Source organism: Apium graveolens, chromosome 4 (assembly GCF_009905375.1).
Source record: "Apium graveolens cultivar Ventura chromosome 4, ASM990537v1, whole genome shotgun sequence".
Taxonomy (NCBI): domain Eukaryota; kingdom Viridiplantae; phylum Streptophyta; class Magnoliopsida; order Apiales; family Apiaceae; genus Apium; species Apium graveolens.
The window spans coordinates 13,734,283-13,749,822 of record NC_133650.1 but is presented as its reverse complement, the minus strand read 5'-3'; the positions used below and the strand labels follow the sequence as shown (position 1 = coordinate 13,749,822).

General features: G+C 35.7%; 1 non-coding gene across 1 annotated transcript; it reads left to right on the top strand.

Moving 5' to 3' along the window:
• The first annotated feature begins 12,403 nt into the window (after nt 1-12,403).
• Nucleotides 12,404-12,510, top strand: LOC141722844 (small nucleolar RNA R71). Its single transcript, XR_012575843.1, has one exon. It is a non-coding gene; the product is annotated as a small nucleolar RNA R71 (small nucleolar RNA).
• The last annotated feature ends 3,030 nt before the right edge of the window (nt 12,511-15,540 follow it).

Genomic DNA, 15,540 nt, shown 5'->3' with positions numbered 1-15,540 from the left:
GTAAATAATCGGAGTCATAAGTCCTCGAATGAATATTCAAAATAATATTCATTAATAAAATAAATGGAGTCATAAGCCCTCGAATGAATATTCAAAATAATATTCATAATCAAAATAAACGGAGTCATAAGCCCTTGAATGAATATTTAATTAATATTCATTAAATAATATAAAGTTATCGAATAAACCTTATTCGATTAATAGTTTTGAAAACTATATCGATATATATATATATATGTTATACTCGGGAACATCGACTCCCGGTTTTAGAAAATGTTCACCTTTGGATCCCCTATACTCAGGGTATACACAACTACTGCTTATCTCTAGCATAGGTATTATGCAACTAGTAAACATTTGATTCAACAGATATATATCAAGATTATGAAACAAACATGCATATATATACCATATCAGCATGCTTCAATATATCGCAAAATTTGCTAATTAACCAACATGCATCTATCACAAGATAATGCATGTACATATATACATCACAACAACAGTATAACGGGTAGAAAACTTGCCTGAGTGTTCCTAGATAGACTTAAGCTTAGAGTGGGTCCGATAACCTATGAAAAACAACATAAGTTGGAATTAGACCCCAGTCGCTTAAGAAACTAGACTTTAACCAATTGAACCCTAACGTTTGCTTATGGTCACTCCTACACTTAACGAATCACCTAAGTCGTTCGAGTACCCTCGGCTCCACCATTTTTAATAAATTAACCATTAAGGGTTTTAAGGAGATTCTTTTGCGAGTACCTTACCAACTGCCTAATACACTTAATATAATTGTTTCATACCCCAATTAGTCATTTAAAGTCCTTTACCAAGGTTTCAAAGTAAGGCGAGGGGTAATGGTTCGGTCGAGAAAAGCCGTTACTTAAAACGGTCGTTTCTCCTAAACCGTACATCGGATTCAAACGAACCACATATCAAAATGAAGCTCATAACATGAACTATCTAATTATGACAATGGTCAAAACCTAATAGTGAGTTCTTAGGTCCTGATGTTATGAACAAAAACAGTCTAAAGTAAATCGGACATTACGACGGCTGTGTTTACGCGATTACCAATTTTTATTCTACTCCAAATCAACCACCAATCAACCACAATTCAACCATACAACCAAACTCCATACTTACAACAGCCCCAACAACTCAATATTACCAATTCATACTTATTTCTCAATCATGAACCAAGAGTTTACTTAAGTTCATTAACTAAAAACCAAGATTTCCAACTCCAAAAACATCACAAAACCAACCAATCTCTAAACACAAAATAATCATGCCTCTCATCAACTAAACTACTCATAACAAGCTCTAAACATGATTACACACCCATTACACTAACCCATCATCTAAACATTAGGAAATCTAAACAACAAAACTTAAGACTAAGATCATGAAGAGTTATACCTTCCTTGAAGTTTGTAATCCATGAAAGATCCTTGGAATGCCCATGGAAGCCTTAATCTAACCTCCTACAAGCTTGATCTTTCAAAGAAATCAAGAACACAAAAATTAATTTCAAGACAGTACTATTCACCATCTTCTTGAATGATTTATAGGAAATGCTAGGAAAGGATTTTGAAGCTAAGATTCCTAGGAAGTATGTAACTTAACTAGGAGAAGCTAGGATAATTACCTTGTAAATTAGCAAGTGGAGGAGCTTGGACTTCCCTTTTCTTAAGAAAGAGGCCAAGAGCTTCAATGGAGAAAAAGAAGTCAAGTTGTGTTTTTGGTGAAATGAATGGTTGGTTGGTTGTTTTTGGTGTTTTTGTTTTGATTTATTACTTTTTACCATGGTAACTTTTGTGTGGTTCTTAATCAACCAACAACACACCTTTCTTTGTCATGCTTATGTCACCTTGTTATGTCATCCTCCCCCACTTGTCCTCCTCTTATTGGTTTGATGAAATCATCCTCACTAACCTCTTTGATTAGCTTCTAATTACTTGGCTAATGACCGCTGATCTGTTATACGGTTCGCTTAACTTTCGTTTTCGTTTATCGTTTGAGGGATCATATCCGGGATCTTATTACTTGGGTTTCCTTAACCTTTCTCAATACATTATATTCCTTTTATGATCCTCTCTTATAATCCTTGAATTTAAATCCTTTTTATCCTGTTACCTTATACTCAATTCTTTCAGTATCTGGTGGATTTTCGGGAAAAATCAAAGTGTTCGGATTTGGATTCTGACGATCTTTTCATACACTTATTTATCATATAGAGTACTAATACGATCTCAGAATAACAATAAAAGAACCCCTACATAGTGTGGCATGAAAAGTTTTCTTATTCAGCATAATCAGCAAAAAGAACTATTCATAAGGGTTTCAAAAATTCCAAAATTTGGGGTTATTACAAGTAGAATTTTATGCATGTAGTAAAAAGGGTTGATTCCCTTGATATCTGCTATAGTCCATCCAATTGCCGATTTGAACTTTCTCAGAATCCTCAAAAGCTTTTCCTCATCACTACCCAAAAGGTCAGATGCTATAATAACAGGCAGAGTAGATGCATCACCTAAAAACGCATACCTCAAATTCTCAGGTAAAGGCTTAAGCTCAAGAATGGGAGCTTCCTCAATAGATGGCTTGAGGCGTTTAGGAGCTTTGTTCAATTCCTCCATTCCTAAAAATTCAAAAGGCATATCAATCTTCCTCTTCCAGGGAGAAGCATTCAAATATTTCAATTGTTCTTCACCTTCATCATCTTCACTATCTGAATTCTCCAACAAGGCTTTTTCTAAGGCATCGGACCTTAGCAATTGATCAAGTTTCGATGTGACCACCGAATCGACCAACTCCACTTTTAAGCACTGCTCATTATCAGTAGGAAATTTCATAGGATTGAACACATTAAAAGTAACATCCTGATCCAGAACTCGCATTGTCAGCTCACCCTTCTGCACATCTATCAAGATTCGGCCTGTTGGATTTTTAACGCAGCGGGGTCATGGCAAAACACTTTTACACATACAAAATCCAAATAAAAGCATATAAATCGTGAATAAAAATTCGAGGGATCGAATCTAACCTTTAAAAATAATTCGGAGACAACGATCAGAGATCCTTAGCAGTTGCTCCTCAAGTGTGAAGCACTCCACCGGTATCCACCAAGAAAACGATGTTAAGGAGGAGGAAAGAGGTGGAGAGAATTGGGTTTTCCAAACTTTTTGGGTTTTGTGTGGGTTAGAATAAAAATTGGGTCTATAATAGTGTATTTATAGGCAAAATTTTCAACTGAAATTTTTCCATAAATATTATTATTATTATCCCATTTATTATTCTCATTAATAATTAAAAACCTTTTAATCATTAATCCTTTTTCTAAACACTTTAGAAATAATTCTCTCTCTTGATTTAATTTCCAAAAATTAAATCCTTAATTAATAATATTAAGAACTTTTCTTAATTAATTTATAATCAATTAAATCTCATTTAATCAATTATTAAATTTGCCAATTAATTATTTATTTCATAAATAAATAATTATTAGCCATTATTAATTAATTCCTCCACCATAAAATCATTCTCTTTTTATGGTGTGACCCTGTAGGTTCAATATTAAGCCGGTAGTAGAAATAAATAATAATAAAACTATTTTATCATTATTTATATAAATTCTCTAATTTATTAAATATGATTAATTAATTAATCACATTTATTCTACATCGTGAGTGATGCTTCTCAACATATCGCGACTATCCGGATAATATGAATTCACTGCTTAGAATACCAAGAACCTGTCAGTGAATAGTTACCGTACAATAAACTCCTTCTACCCTACAATGTCCCGATTAAATACAAGGCATGGATCTCGTGTCAAGCCTATCTAATTCAATCACTTGCTTACCATTTACTATGCGTAGTTCTATGCAAATTAGAAACTCCTTTCTAATTTCATTCACTCTGGCCAGAGATTCCTGAACTAGCATAAGTGGATCAGCCTTGAACATTCGCTTCCTTCACTGGAAGGGGTAGATCCTTTATTGATCATACACTATCTTCGTGTACAAATTCCTATACCCAGAAGAGCCCTAATAATTGTCCCTGGAGACTAAGAACTAAACCAAAGCATAGTTCAGTGTATACAAGATGACTATGATGACCTCAAGTCTAAGGATACTTGTACAACTATCACTAAGCGAACAACTGCTGACACGTGAGTGAACTCCATCAGTTGTTCAGCTGGGCGAGTCATGTTCAGTGAACATATTCCATAATAAGCACCTACATACTAGCTATAGTGTCACGACACAAATGTCTATGAGAACAGACATCCTTCATAATGAAGCAAGCATAGTATGTACCGATCTTTGCGGATTATTAATTACCAGTTAGTAATCCTATGACCAGGAACTAGTTAAGTTTAGAGTTATCATCTTTTTAGGTCTCACTATTATGATCTCATCATAATCCATAAAAAGCTTTACTCTAAACTATGGTATATCTTATTTAAACACTTAAATAGATAAAGCCCGTAATAAAAACAAAACAAGTCTTTATTAATATCAATGAAATCAAAACAGATTACATAAAAGTTATTCCTAAATCCTTATACATGATTGGACTTAGGACATATTCCTTTCAATCTCCCACTTGTACTAAAGCCAATCACTTTGGTATCTAATACCCATCTCATCTTTATGACGATCAAAGTGACTTTCAAAAAGTAGCTTTGTGAGTGGGTCTGCTATGTTGTTATGTGTGTCAACTCTAATTCAATACAATACAAGAAATGTTATCACGCTCCCACTAACCCTTTTGTAGACGCATGGTTCATCTACGTTTTTGATAAAATTAAACTCTTTGATTGTCTCATCAAAACGAATGTTCCATCTTTCGAGAAGCTTGCTTTAAACCACATATGGTTCGCAGCAGCTTACACACTAGGTTTTTATTTCCCTTGGAAAGAAAACCATCTGGCTATTTGCCAGATCACATAGTCGTAGTAAGCAGCATTCGCAAGCAAAATCCGAACTGATTTTAACAGGGCTACTGGTAAAAGGTTTCATCAAAGTCAATCCATTGCCTTTGTTTGAAACCTTTTCCCAAAAGCCTGGCCTTAAAGGTCTCCACCTGGCCATCTGTTATAATCTATCTTTTGTATACCATATACATAGATTCCATTCTGGATTTCATGGCACTATGCCATTTCTCTGAGTTAACACTACTCATAGCCTCATTATAGGTCACAGGGTCGTCATCATTAATGATCGACAACTCATTGTCATTCTCAATGATAAGGACATATTACCTCTCAGGTTGGCGAGACACTCTCCCTGACCTATGAATGGGCTGTTCCACAAAAGGTTGTTCAGTCAGAACAGGTGTTTCCACTCGATCTGTAGTAGTTTGTGCTTCTTGAACTTCATCAAGTTCAATTTTGCTCCCACTGTTTCCTTCAAGGATAAACTCCTTTTCCAAGAAGGTAGCATGTCTGGAGACAAACACCCGATGATCAGTGTAAAAGTAATACCCTAAAGTCTCTATAGGATATCCCACAAAACTACATTTTATGGATCGATATTCCAGCTTATCTGGGTCAACTTTCTTGACACGAGCTGGACATCCCCAAATCTTAATGTGTTTAAGACTCGGTTTCCTTTCTTTCCATATCTCATACGAAGTTTGAGGAACAGATTTTGGAAGGCACCTTATTCAGTAAATATGCTGAGGTTTCAAATGCATAACCCCATAGGAATACTGGAAGATTCGCATAGCTCATCATGGACCGAACTATGTCTAACAAAGTTCGATTTCTCCTTTCAGATACCAATCTGGAGGAGTCCACTAGGAGACTATACCATTTACTTTGAGATAATCTAGAAACTCTCCATTCAAGTATTCACCACCTCGATCTAATCGAAGAGTTATAATACTATGTTTGGTTGTTTCTCCACTTCATACTTATACTCTTTGAACTTTTCAAAGGCTTCAGACTTGTGTTTCATCAAACACATATCCGAATCTAGATCTATTATCCATGAAAGTAATGAAGTATGAAAATCCACCCATGGCTTGCTTAGACATTGGTCCACATACATCTGTGGGTACCATTCCTAGCAAATTTGCAGTCCTCTCTCCATGTCTACTAAATGGAGACTGCAGTGCCACTATAAAGTGAGATTTTCATCATCCCTTTTCTTTTATTAGTTTGTTCAATCTGAAGTAAATTATGTCACATATAAACAGACCATTATTTAAAGTACCAAGTCCATAAAGAATATTATCTCTAAAAAATTGTACATTCATTATTCTCAATAATAAATGAAAATCCAGCCAAGTCTAACATGGGAATAATATTCCTCAAAATCGAGGGAACAAAATAACAATTATTTCAAACAATAGTCTTGCCCGTAGGCCTATGTAAATGAAATGATTCTACATCTACAGCAACAACTCTTGCTCCATTTCCATCAGTAGAATCACCTCCTCTTCCTCAAGAGTCCTACTTCTCCTTGGTCCCTGCAACAATTGCAGATATGAGAACCACAGGCGGTATCTAATACCCAAGTAGAAATTTGATTTAATGACATATTCACTTCTATTATGAACATACCTGAATCAGAAGCGGTAGTCTCACTACCCTTCTTCTTCTTTAATTTTGAAAGGTAAACCTTGCAGTTCCTCTTTCAGTGCCCCACCTTGTTACAGTGAAAGCAAACAACTTTGCTCTTGGGGTCTTCAGTTTTTGGTGGAACCGGCGTTTTCTCACCTACTTTATTCTTCTTGGAAGAGTTCCTCTTCCTTTTCTTAGGATTGGAACCTTCACCAATTAGAAGAATAGAACTCTTCTTAGGGGAAAATTCGATTACGCAGTCTTCAACATGTTGTGGAGTTCAGGCAGGCTGACATCCAACTTATTCATGTGAAAGTTCACAACAAACTGCGAGAACGAACTCGGAAGCGATTGCAAGACCAAGTCTTGGCTCAGCTCCCCATCCATGGCAAAACCAAGTTGTCCAAGACGTTCAATAAAATTGATCATCTTAAGTACATGGTCATTCACAGATGATCCCTCAGACATCCTACAACCGAACAACTCCTTCGATATCTCATATCGAGCTGTCCTCCCCGCCACATCATACAACTCTTGTAGATGCATGAGGATAGTGTGAGCATCCATATGCTCATGTTGCTTCTATAGCTCAATGTTCATGGAAGCTAGCATGATGCATTGAGCAATATTTGCATCATCTATCCACTTACGATACACAACATGTTCATCATTATGTGCATCACTAGCAGGTTCAGTAGGCTTAGGTGAGTCAATCACGTATTCCAGCTTTTCAATCCTGAGAACAATTCTCAAGTTTCGAAACCAGTCAGCATAATTAGGACCAGTCAATTTGTGAGCATCTAGTATGCTCCTGAGCGATAGTGTAGAAGACATAACGTACAAAGTAAATCTGTAAATGATAAACACATAACAACACTTAGCAAATATTCGATTTCATTCCAAAACACTATATGAATCGGGTCTTTATTCATAAGTGGCTCCCACTAGTTTTCCTAATTTATTCAACCCCCTACGTGAAAAATTAAGCATTCATAATGCTAGTGGGAATAGGGATCCTACATTCCATTACACGACCCCGGCTGTAGCATGAACCGCCATGCAATGTTCAATAGGTAGACAACTCTTGTCAATTACATCTCATGTTATTCCCTAATCAAACTTTAGCCTCTTGAATAATTGAGTCTCGGCTGTAGCACGACAAACTCAATATTCTAAGTCAAGTCTAACCCAACATTCCGTACAGTTGAATCAGTCCCCAAAGGCCCACGGCTGTAGCACGTACCGACCTTTAGATTCTTATTCAATGTACACATCTCTATTTAATAGACAAGTATTTCTTATTTCGAAATCAAAGCCCTCGGCTGTAGCACGAACCGACAATGATTCAAAAATAAGAACTACTTTTCTATCATGTTGGAAGGCTATGACCGACACAAGCCCGTTGTATCATTGGCCAATTACTACTTGATATTATTTAATTTTAGAGGGATTATATTATGTTACAATCATAATCATATTATAAAGAGATTCTTCCTTTTAAATTAAATATTTAAAATCAATAATCAATAATCAGATGATTCCCAGATCGGGTGGAGCATTGTCAAGAGGCGTCACTTAATAACCCTTTCTTACAGATAAAAATCTGTTGTTGACAGAATCATCCTTTCTCTCATATCGAAAATTAATATTCAATTACGTGTTTCACAAACACAAGAATCTCATGATTGTATTTATAATATTATTCTTAAGGTTATGAAACAATTTCACTATACTAGGTTGTCTAACAAACGCCTTATGTTCATTTAAGTTCACCTAAATCTATCATCGCATGATAAACTAAGCATATATCACATATATAAACATGAATAAACATCAAGGTAGGCATGTTATATCATCTAGCACATTAGTCTAAGCATTATACATCTCTATGTATCACATGAAGCATTTAAAATCAATTCAAACGATCAAAAACAGCTTTAAAACACTTCATGGAAATATAAACAGTTCAAAACTTTTATATAAACTAAAATTGATCACTCCATTAGATCCGGCTCGGAAAAACGAATCCAACGGTATATTGCACGCTCAAAACGGAGTTACGAAACTCCCAGAAAATCAATTTTAATATCAACAGACGGGCTATAACGCATTACAGGAACGCGTTACAAGCCCTGTAATGCATTCCGGTGATGCGTTACACCCCTTTTAAGCCATTAAAGGGTTTAACGCATTCCGTGAATGTGCCACAAGTGTGTAACGCATTCCCGGAATGCGTTACACCCCTATTTTTTTTTTATTTATTCTGCAGCAGCCGCCGTACTGTTCCTTGTCTCTTTCTCCGTGCAGCAGCAGTCAGACAATAGCAGACCATAGCAGATGTATATCACAAGATTCACAACAGCAGATAATGTATATATACAACATATTATATATATATATATCTATAGTTATTTAATTACGAATTTTAATTGAAACAACTTCAAAAATTCATAATAAAAAATCTATACATCATAAAATTATGAAAAAAATACTCAGACGATCTACAACACTTGTAGAACCCAGATCAACATTCAAAATTATTCTGAGAAACGATTTCTCATCAGACTAAATTAATCCATGATATAACTTGTAAATATCATAATTAATTCATACAAGCACATAAAATTCTGAAATTTTTACCACAAATCTATATGCATACAACCTATGCTCTGATACCATTATTGGATTTTTAACGCAGCGGGGTCATGGCAAAACACTTTTACACATACAAAATCCAAATAAAAGCATATAAATCGTGAATAAAAATTCGAGGGATCGAATCTAACCTTTAAAAATAATTCGGAGACAACGATCAGAGATCCTTAGCAGTTACTCCTCAAGTGTGAAGCACTCCACCAATATCCACCAAGAAAATGATGTTAAGGAGGAGGAAGGGGTGGAGAGAATTGGGTTTTCCAAACTTTTTGGGTTTTGTGTGGGTTAGAATAAAAATAGGGTCTATAATAGTGTATTTATAGGCAAAATTTTCAGCTGAAATTTTCCCATAAATATTATTATTATTATTATCCCATTTATTATTCTCATTAATAATTAAAACACCTTTTAATCATTAATCCTTTTTCTAAACACTTTAGAAATAATTCTCTCTCTTGATTTAATTTCCAAAAATTAAATCCTTAATTAATAATATTAAGAACTTTTCTTAATTAATTTATAATCAATTAAATCTCATTTAATCAATTATTAAATTTGCCAATTAATTATTTATTTCACAAATAAATAATTATAAGCCATTATTAATTAATTCCTCCACCATAAAATCATTCTCTTTTTATGGTGTGACCCTGTAGGTTCAATATTAAGCCGGTAGTAGAAATAAATAATAATAAAACTATTTTATCATTATTTATATAAATTCTCTAATTTATTAAATATGATTAATTAATTAATCACATTTATTCTACATCGTGAGTGATGCTTCTCAACATATCGCGACTATCCGGATAATATGAATTCACTGCTTAGAATACCAAGAACCTGTCAGTGAATAGTTACCGTACAATAAACTCCTTCTACCCTACAATGTCCCGATTAAATACAAGGCATGGATCTCGTGTCAAGCCTATCTAATTCAATCACTTCCTTACCATTTACTATGCGTAGTTCTATGCAAATTAGAAACTCCTTTCTAATTTCATTCACTCTGGCCAGAGATTCCTGAACTAGCATAAGTGGATCAGCCTTGAACATTCGCTTCCTTCACTGGAAGGGGTAGATCCTTTATTGATCATACACTATCTTCGTGTACAAATTCCTATACCCAGAAGAGCCCTAATAATTGTCCCTGGAGACTAAGAACTAAACCAAAGCATAGTTCAGTGTACACAAGATGACTATGATGACCTCAAGTCTAAGGATACTTGTACAACTATCACTAAGCGAACAACTGCTGACACGTGAGTGAACTCCATCAGTTGTTCAGTTGGGCGAGTCATGTTCAGTGAACTTATTCCATAATAAGCACCTACATACTAGCTATAGTGTCACCACACAAATGTCTATGAGAACAGACATCCTTCATAATGAAGCAAGCATAGTATGTACCGATCTTTGCGGATTATTAATTACTAGTTAGTAATCCTATGACCAGGAACTATTTAAGTTTAGAGTTATCATCTTTTTAGGTCTCACTATTATGATCTCATCATAATCCATAAAAAGCTTTACTCTAAACTATGGTATATCTTATTTAAACACTTAAATAGATAAAGCCCGTAATAAAAACAAAACAAGTCTTTATTAATATCAATGAAATCAAAACAGATTACATAAAAGTTATTCCTAAATCCTTATACATGATTGGACTTAGGACATATTCCTTTCACGGCCAATTGCCAAGAAAGGTCTTCCCAAGATTATGGGAATCTTCTTATCCTCCTCGAAATCAAGAATTACGAAATCAGCAGGGAAGATGAGTTTATCAACCTTGACCAAGACATCCTCCACAATACCTCGTAGATATGTAATAGAACGGTCGACTAACTGCATGGTCATATAAGTCGCTTTGGGATCGGGTAAGTCCAAATTTATTTGGAGGTGCTTGAAAATTGACAAAGGCATCAGATTGATGCTAGCTCCCAAGTCACATTAGCATCTTTCAAAAGACACTTTTCCAATAGTACACGGAATAGTGAAACTTCCTTGGTCTTTAAGCTTCAGAGGTAACTTCTTTTACAGCACAACACTGCATTTCTCCATGAGAGCGACAGTCTCTGAATCATCTAGCTTCACTTTCCGAGAGAGAATACCTTTCATAAAATTGCATAACTAGGCATCTGCTCAAGAGCCTCAGCGAAAGGTATGTTGATATGAAGTTTCTTGAACACCTCCAGAAACTTCTCAAATTGCTTGTCCATCTTCTTCTTCTGAAGCCGCTTAGGAAAAGGCGGTGGAGGATAGATCTGTTTATCCCCTGTATTACCCTCAGGAGGAGTGTGCTCAACAGTAATTTTCTTTGGTTCCACTTCCTCATACTGCTACTCTACTTCTTTCTCAGCCCCAGCTGCTTCAGTCAACTCTTGAGTTTGTTCGGGATTCGCAACCTTTACAGACCTCAAAGTGATTGCCTTTACCTGCTCCTTAGCTTCCCTCTTTCTTGGCACTTCAGTGTCACTGGGTAGTTTACCAGGATGATGATTTAGCAAGGCATTGGAAATTTTCCCAATTTGATTTTCTAAGGTCTTGATAGAAACAACTTGACTTTTGCACATAAGCTTCAACTCATCTAATTCATATTTTTCATTAGCTTGTTGCAGCTGGAGTTCTTGTCTTGGTGCATACTACGGTTGCTGAAAACCAGGGGTTGTACTGCTTAGCTGGATATTGCTGATAAGAATGTTGTACCACATTCTAAGTGTTGCTCCAACTGAAATTAGGATGATTGCGGTTGTTGGGATGATAGGTGGCCGGCACTGGTTGCTGCGATCGCTGTAAGTTACTCACAAACCGAGTTGATTCACTAGAAATTACGCACTGATCCGTCTCATGGGCACCATCACAAAGCTCATAGACACTTGTGATTTGATTAACTCCATAATTTGTCAAAGTATCCATCTTCATCGTCAAAGTCTTAAGTTGGGCAGCAATAGCAGTTGCTGCGTCCAACTCCAGAATTCCCGTGGCTTTCCCGGAATCAGCCTCTGAGAAGGATTCTGGTACTCATTAGCAGCCATCAGTTCAATAAGTTCATAAGCTTCATCGTAGCTTTTAGCCCACAAGGCTCCTCCTGATGCTGCATCAAGCATGGGTCTAGAAGTAGCACCCAATCCATTATAGAAACAATTGATAATCATCCAATCAGGCATGCCATGGTGCGGGCACTTCCTTAGTATATCCTTATATCGATCCCAAGCCTCACACAGAGATTCTCCTGTTTGCTGAGCAAACTGAGTAAGAGCATTCCTGATTGCAGCAGTCTTCACCATAGGGAATAATTTAGTGAGAAAATTTTGAGCAAGATCTTCCCAAGTGGTGATAGACCCTGCTGTTAGAGAATGTAACCAGCACTTAGCCTTGTCCCTTAGAGAGAATGGGAAGAGTCGCAGCTTGATAGCATCTTTAGTCACATCATTAAACTTGAAAGTGTCGTAGATCTCTATGAAATCCCTGATGTGCATGTTGGGGTCTTTAGTAGGAGAACCCCCAAACTGAACTGAGTTCTGTATCATCTGAATTGTGCTTGACTTGATCTCAAAAGTGTTAGCTATGATGGCTGCTCTGATGATGCTTGACTGAATGTAACTAATCTTAGGCTGTGAATAGTCCATCAAAGTCTTCGGATTTTCCGCTTGATCACCCATCTCTACTAAAGTTGGTTCTTCAACTTTCTCTTCTTCTTCTACCTTCTTTTCCTCCTCAAAAACTTCCCTACGAACCACTATCGCTTCTAACTTCATTATATACTTCATTCAATAGCCTTATTGTTCTGAACTTTAGCATGCAAAGGTGATGACACTAATCAGACAACACGAAACTGATAAATGCCAACTTTCGTTGCACGAGTACCATACTACCAAACATCCACAAAAGAGATAGAAGCTGAATAGACACCAATTATATTGAGACCCTATATGTCTATAGAATTTGACAACATAACGGTTTAAGCACAAGTTATCTATCTTGATTACACAGGGCAAGTAAGATGGTTAAAATCACCTACAAATCATGCATAAAAATACATGAACCTATGCTAGCATGACAAGTTCTAAATCCTTAAATTCACTGTCGCTTTATTAAGAATTAACACGCTATCTTATAAGTTTGCGACGTTCATAAGACGAATACGCACAACTAATACTAGGCTATCAAACAGTCACCACATACTAAGACATCGAAACAATTTAACTAAAGAAATCCATAAATAAATCCGCTAGAATCCCACGATAACGATTAGCCCATAATCGGACTCATCATCAACGTGGGTTCCGATGAAAGCATAGTATAACAAACGTAGTCTTTATAACGAATAAATAAAACCAAGTACAAAACAAGAGTAAGGTTCACAAGTAAGAAAACTAGCATCCAAATACAACTTAAAACAAAGATTCACAAGTAAAAACAAGATCTTCTCCGTCTTCGTTGAATCGTGCTAAAAACGGTCTTCTTATGGTTCTCCTTGCGCTCTGGTATGTCTCTCTCATGAAAACGTTCTTATTTGAATATATATAGTAGCCCTTTACAATCTGGAAGTCTCCCCCACTTAGAATCAAATTAGAATCATGATTCATATTTTTCGCACCAGCGCGGCCGTGCGCTATCACTGCGCGGGCGCACTGCCTTTCTGGAATCCTGGCGCGGCCGCGCGCTATCACATCGCGGCCGCGCCGTCCTTCTGGGAAAAACTCGGATTTCATCTTTTTCCTTGCTGCTTCGAGCGTGCTTTCCATGAGCTTTTATTCCAACACCACCTTGACACCAAATTAGCACCAAAACAATGCTAATTCACCCGATTCACAGATTAATGCCTGAAATGCAAAAACACTAGAAAACACGTTAAAACACTTAACAATTTGAGTACAAATGCATCAATTCAAAGCTTATTAGAGCATTATAAAGTGTCATAAATGCCATTCAACATACCCCTAAACTTGAATCGATGCTTTTCCTCAAGCATAAACAGACTCAGAGAATAAGAAAATAAAAATGCATGAATGCAACTAATATGAATGCAACGATCCAAATAGAATAACTCAACCACTCAACAAGCAACATATCAATAAATGCACCTACTCACATAAAGACCAATTAAATCATACAAATAAACTTACAAATTAGAGATGTGCGTGTGTGCAGATGCTTACAAATATACTATCGTAACTAGATCAACAATCATAACTCACTACTTATCAAGACAATCGCAAGTTTATAAACAGAATAAAAGCTAGACTCAAAATAATTTATAATACTTCAATTTTTATATCGGAGATTTATATGGATTCATGCTTTTATTCAAAACAAAATAAACACATATCCTTTTATCGTGCAATGAGTGAGGTCCACAAATGTATAGTACCCATGTAGCGAGCGTTAGGTTAGCGGATCCCAAACTATAAAAGCCTTAGGTCACTAGGCACAAAATCCACTAATAACTTAATAACTCAACTACTAAAGAGCCCACTCGTGATCAATTATACATAACACTTATTCATTTCTTTTTTTTTTCTTTTTTTTCTTTTTTTTATTTTCTTTTTTTAACGAATTTCTGAATGAGTGTGTTTCACTCTATCTCATTCAACCCTAGACTACTCATATAAATATGAGCCGGCTACTAGCTATTTGACACCTAGCCACACAACTAGCAATGAAATCTAATTTTCTCTAAATTTTTTTAAATATCCATGTCTTATATTATTAAGAGAATATCCTAAATTCGAAATATAAACAAACGATTAAACCTCAACAAACCAATAAACCATGACTAAGATCTAGAACTCTAGCAACCTATAAGCCTTAGTGAAATATAAGTGTCTCTAGCATGTAAAATTAACTTAATACGACTTAACATCTCTAAACACGACATCACTACACTAGCGTCAATATCACAAGTCAATCGGAAAATCATCTAAGGGATCATGTTATAATGCAAATGCATGAAAACTATATGAACAAAATAACATAAAACTATCAAAATAATAAAAAAATATATGGAAAAATATGCAAACTATATGAACTAAACTATCATGAATATGCAAACTATATGAGACTCACACAAAAACATATTCCTTCATCTACTACCCCCAAACTTTAAATATTCACTGTCCTTAGTGAAGGTTGTTGGATTTTAAACGCAGCGGGGGCATTGCAAAACACTTTTACACATATAAAATCCAAATAAAAGCATATAAATCGTGAATAAAAATTCGAGGGATCGAATCTAACCTTTAAAATAATTCGGAGATAACAATCAAAGATCCTTAGCAGTTGCTCCTCAAGTGTGAAGC